We start from the raw sequence: 6,196 nt of genomic DNA, 5'->3' as shown, positions 1-6,196 counted from the left end.
AAAGCAAGCAGATGTAACTACTGCCTCACCAAAGAACACTCGCTGTGATTCCAATTTTAGTTCTCTACCAAACTGAGGTATATCCCGTAAAAATCACAAACAAAATCCTAGCAAATCATTGTCAGAAACTGATGAGCAATTTTCAAAAATTGCATGAAAATGCAAAGCATCTAGATTGACCAGAAACAAACTTCGAAATGGAAAAAAAGCTGAGAGTTTAACATGAACTTTCAAGGTCAGCTATAAGACTGTCAAAATCAGGAGAGTGAGGGAGTGGCCTAGAGACAGGTAAGTCATATGGGACAGGCAGACACTCAGAACCACATGTGTGGACAAAGAAAGAGAGATAAGCAGAACATAAAATGTTATGCTATAATAAATGATGCTGGAACAATTAATACCTCTTTGGAAAAAAATAAAATCCTTCCACCTCCATCACATGCTATATGCAAAGTTAAGCCTAAACATGAACATAAGACTCTTGGGGAAAACATATAAGGGAATGCTTCTGGAATCTTGGCAAAGCTTTTGTAAACACACAGAAATCACTATCTCTTGCGTCTTATCAGGTTACCATGACAAATATTGGCAAAGAACAGAAAACCTCACATACAGCGAATAAGAATGAAAAATAGTACAATTGCTTTAGAAAAGATGGTAGTAATTTCTTTAAAAGTTAAGCCTACCCACACTTCAATTTAAAAGCTTCCACAGGACTATTTCATAGGAACTTTATGTTTAATAGCTAAAAACGGAAACAACCCAAAAATCCAAAGAAATTCAGTATAGAATGGCATATCCATACAACAGAATGCTACTCGGCAAGTAAAAAGGAACACAATGTTAATATGCTGATGATATTATTGAATATTGAAATGAACATGCTTATTGACAAAATAGATGAAGAATAAATGTAGACCCTATGGTTCCATTTATATAAAATTCTAGAAAGTAGAAACTATTCTACAGCAACAGAAAGCAGTTCTTTGGGTACCTGGGAAGAGGGAAGAGGAGAGAACAAGAACAGAGATTCCAAGGGACAGAGAAAAAAAAGTTTGAGGTGATAGGTATGTTCATAACCTTGATTGTGTGATAATTTTTTAAGTGTAGATATTTTTAATTTTCTTTGAACTTCATACAGATGGGTCTTTTGTCTGAGTGTATTTCTGTGTACCACCTATGTATGGTGACTACGGAGGCCAGAAGAGGACACTGGGTCCCTGGGCCTGAGTCTGCATTCATTTTTCATATGTTCTGAGCAACCATTTAATATGCTTGGCTGACCACAGTCCATCTATGTTCCAAAACACTACTTAATTTTAGCGCCCACATCTGTGATGTTATTCACCATTCTGAACCACAATTTATATTCTTATATGTCAAATCTCATTGAGAATAATGTGATGGCCTTCCTGGTCATGGCGATGTCCAACCTGTGGCCAGCAGGTCACATATATCCCACACATCTGCCCCACACATCTGCCAGCAAGTCTGACCACCTGGATTTGACATCCTAGATCTACACTGTGAAAAAGTGAACTACAGCAAAGTTGTCTTCTGACCACACACGAGCTATGGTATGTATTTGCATGTACATACACACACACACACACACACACACACACACACACACACAGACATCATGTGCGCGTGCACACACACAAAGTAAATTAACTAATTAAAATACAATTTTTAAATGTTTAAACTGTATGAGAGTTTCTAGTTCTTGGTAAATGTGATAATTTCCCCCCTCATCTAAGGCAAACAGTGACCAAAAACCATTTCAAAATCTAAATCCCAATCTAAGGTGTTACATCAAACATCACACTCGTATTTTTGGTTGTGAGCCTGGCCTTTAATGGCTGAGCCATCTCTTCAGCCCAAATCTTGGACTCTATGTTAGAGAATCCCTCACAGCCTCTCAGCTCAAAAATGAACATTTTTAACTTTTGGCTCTGTTTATAGCACAGGGCTCAAAACACAACACGGTTCAGAAAAGCAGTGCTTGACGCCAGGTTTCTGAACAGCCGTTCTTCTCCTTGTATAAATGGGGCTTAAGTGGGTACCGTTTACATCCATGAAAACAAAGGGCAAGCAATTTTGTCAGTCGGAAAATTACCGAGAGATATGGTTAAACCGCGCACTGAAGAGCGCAGACCTGACAGGTGGCACAGCTGGCGGGTAAGTAATAAAAGCCACTAGCAGAGAGCCGGAGCATCCACCGAGAGCAGGCAAGGACTCTCAACTCATAAACGGCGCAGGGTGATTCGCCATGTAATCTGAAGGCACATTTGCTGGGTTAGTGCTCTACCAGTTCAATTCAGATCAATCAATGCTTCAGGAATCAGACTTGTTCTTCATAAACAGGCAGGCAACCTTCATAGCATCAGCGAGAGGTGCAATCATCTTGGACAAAGAAACCGTTTTTCTAAAAGAGATTGCTTGGCACTCATTTTGGATCATAACCTCTGTAATTTTCAAGGTGTTTGGCAGGCCTTATTAAAATGATCTTCACCCTAAAGACATGAAGATCATTAGGCAGACGGGAGTACCTCCCTCTTACAGGGACTTGGGGAGTGAGAACTGTACCCAAGGCTTACACTGGCAGTCAGTGATAGAGCCTTAACTTGAAACAGCTCTCATTCCCCCATCTATTCCCTTCCCACCACCTTCTTCACTCATTCCAATATATGGGGATGCCAGGTTGTCACAATGCAAGGAGAATAACTTGCACTTGCAGTCAAGCTGAATCAGCAGACTGGAGTTCAAGTCCAGACTGACCTACACAGAAATTATCACATCTCAAAAACAAAACAAACATAAAAGAGATGTAAGGGTGTCATATTCCAGTCTGAAGGTGGGACACTAAACAAGATGAAAAGAGACAGCAAACGTCCTTAGCCTGATGCTTTTCAGCCTCCTCCCAATTTCTTTTGCCTCTCTATCCCTCGACTGCTTAAAGGAGTTTTCTCTGATTCGGCAACTTCTCAGTCAGGCCTCCGTTCTCACCACTCAATGAAACTGCTCTCTTAAAAATGAAAATTTAATTACCTTTTTAAGACCTATTTGTACCACCCTCCTTTAGTTTATGATCTTGCTAACCACAAGTTTCAAAGTCGATCATCAGCAGACAAAAGCTTAGGAAAACTCAACTGGGGGGACTCCATCACTTTTATATTGCAACAATTGCAGAAATTAATTAATTTTACAACACCTTTGCTCAAGAATGGAAGACTTGTCTCTTGGCCAAGTGCTAGGTAGATTCACATATTTAGTTCCGTTTAATTTGTACAACAGTCCTGTGAGGCTGCCATTCTCATCTCTACTTTATGCCTGAACAAATTTAAGATCGTGGAAATGTAAAAAGAGTGTCCAATGCACCCGCTGGTAAGTGGCCCCTGGTCCCCACTCATCAGCCATCTTTCTACTCATTAACCTATTCGGGAATAAGATGACTCATGGGAATTAGCCCGCCAAGGAACTCAAGTTTACAAGTAAAACAAAGGATTTAAGCAAGTACCCCTGCAAAAGTGGATTGTTAAGGAACAGAAGCAGTATTTCTCTAATGGTCATCCCAGAAACAGCTGTCACTACAGTCCAATGCACAAGGATGCTCTCTGTGTGCACTTCCTGGAGTGTTTGCCTTCTCCTTCAGACTTAACTCTTGTTAACTCTGTTGACATTCTGGCTTGTTGAATGTGATACTACTTCTACTCCACACCAGTGTTTCAAATAGAAATAGATAACATGAGCAAAACATCAAGTCAAATCACTTCTTTTTTTTGCATTTCTGAGAAAAATTTTATTGGCCTTTTGAATAAAATTTATTTGCCAGGATGGATGATCCCATCATACTTCTGCTGGAACCAGCGCATGGCTTCCTCTTTGCTGATTCTGTGTTTGGTCCCAATGCAGCCTGTCCTGTGCTTCTTGTCTGCGATGCTGAAACCTGGCCTGCCCAGCACCACATAGAAGTCCAGGCCGTAGATCCCAATGCTTGGGTCATATTTGATGCCCAGGTCAATGTGTTCTTGAATCCCAAAGCTGAAGTTCCCAGTATCCGAGAAGTTATTTTTCCGCAACTCATACTCCCGCACCTTCAGGCCTTTCTCCAGAATTTCTTCTGCCTTGGCTCCACGGACAGTACAGTGAACAGCAGTCTTTTCATTTCTCCTGATGCCGAAGGACCTGATGGTGTACCTAGCTTTGGAAAAGACAGGTGTCTGGCTGTGAGCTGCTCCAGCACCTTGGTTGCCCAGGTCAGCCTGTCTGCTCTCCCCAACACAGATACTGAGGCAGAGCTTGTGGATGCGAAGTTCCCGCATGGGGTTCTCCTTTTCACCTTGATCTGGCAACATGATGGAGGGCAGGAAGAGCGAGCCAAGTCAAATCACTTCTGCCTGAGAATGTCAGGGTAGCACATTGGCCTTTGGTCAGATTTGAGGATCATTTGTTTGCCACCTTTGCTCAGTGTCCCTTTGGGCCTTGGTGGGTAGTATATTTAAGAAGGATTAGTACACTAATGGACATTCCACTTTTTAAAAAATGATCGCCTGGGCAAATGTACTTGGAAAATCCTGCAGGCTATTATTTAGCCTTGGGTAGTCACAAAACACTGTAGTATTTTTAAAGTGTCAAAATACCCAGTATTCTGTATTTACTCTATTAGCTAAATAGATGATAAATGCAGATATAGATGCAGGTACGATTCTATACATGCAAGTACCATTATGAATGTCAGGGTTTCCAACCTGCTATATTTCAGCAAGTGATTTCAATGTGTATCTTAAAATCAACAAATAATACTGTAAATTTGTATCACTAGATTTAATAAATGACACACATAATTTTTTTAAAAAAATGAAATCTAGGAAAAACAGCATTTAGTCGCCATTATATTACATCCACTCTCAACGCTTTCACCATCTCGGATGGTTCGAATACGATGGCCCCATAGGCTCACAGATTTGAATGCTTGGTCTCCAGGGAGTGGTGCTCTTAGAAGGTGTGGCTTTGTTGTACTAAGTGTGGTGTTACTGGAGGAAGTGTGTCTTTGTGAAGGTGGACCTTCAGGTTTCCAATGCTCAGGATACTGCCCAGCATCTCAGTCGACTTCCTGTCACAGCTGCCTCTCTAGCACCTCTCTCTGCCTGAAAGCTGCCATGCATCCCAATACGACAATAATAGACCAAACCTCTCAACTGCAACCCAGCACCAATTCAATGTTTTCCTTTAAGAGAGTTACTGTGTTTAAGGTGTCTCTTCACGGCAATGGAAATGCTAACTAAAACGCCATCCCTTTTAAGCCTTGTTATACTCATAACGGTGCTATGGCCCAGTTACTGAAGATCTCAGTTGTTGGAGGGAGGTCACTTGTTGGTTCCCGGCAACCTAGCTAGCTTAGACCCAAAATAATCACACAGAAACTATATTAATTAAATCACTGCTTGGCCCATTAGCTCTAACTTCTTATTGGCTAACTCTTACATCTTAATTTAACCTATTTCTATTAATCTATGTATCACCACATGGCTGTGGCTTACCAGCAAAGTTTCAGCAGGTCTGACTCTGCCGGTGGTTCCATGGTGTCTCTCTGACTCCGCCCTTTTCTTTCCCAGAATACAGCCTAAGTTTCCTTGCTAGTTCTGTTCTTCCCTGCCATAGGCTCAAAGCAGTTCTTTTTTCATTAACCAATAAAAGCAACACATAGACAGAAGGTCCTCCCACACCACTCAGTCTCTTGGGAGACTATAAGAATGGTCTGGGCAATAATGCGTAGGAAATTGGAATGCTTGCTACAAGACAACTAACTCTTTAGCTCTTCTGAAAAAGTTCATGATTTCAAACAAATTCAAAACACAATAGACACATGGCAGAATGGTGGTGGTAGGTAGGGGAGATGGAAAAGGAATATATTCTTCACCCAATAAAGATTTCGTAGCATATCTCAAAAAACAGTTTAGAGGTGACGCTTAGCTACATGGCATCAGACAGGGGAGCATAGCAACAGACTGAGTTAAATTGTTCAGTCTTTCATGCTAATGTAATGAAACTCAGGGAAAACTGTGGTCTCAAAAGCAGTTCACGTGATGTGGTAGGCACAAGTACCAATGTCCAGGCCACTACAAGATAATAACAAGAAAAAGACTTGAACTCTGAGAATACACCCAATGCACCTCTCTCCCATAGGCTCTTT

The 6,196-nt window shown here is 41.2% G+C and overlaps 1 pseudogene; it reads right to left on the bottom strand.

Moving 5' to 3' along the window:
- Nucleotides 1-3,824: 3,824 nt before the first annotated feature.
- LOC119828092 lies at nucleotides 3,825-4,358 on the bottom strand (annotated as a pseudogene).
- Between the last annotated feature and the right edge of the window lie 1,838 nt (nucleotides 4,359-6,196).

This window comes from Arvicola amphibius, chromosome 12 (assembly GCF_903992535.2).
Source record: "Arvicola amphibius chromosome 12, mArvAmp1.2, whole genome shotgun sequence".
In the NCBI taxonomy this organism is placed as follows: Eukaryota; Metazoa; Chordata; class Mammalia; order Rodentia; family Cricetidae; genus Arvicola; species Arvicola amphibius.
The sequence above is the reverse complement of the archived record's forward strand: the minus strand, read 5'-3'. Positions and strand labels throughout refer to the sequence as shown.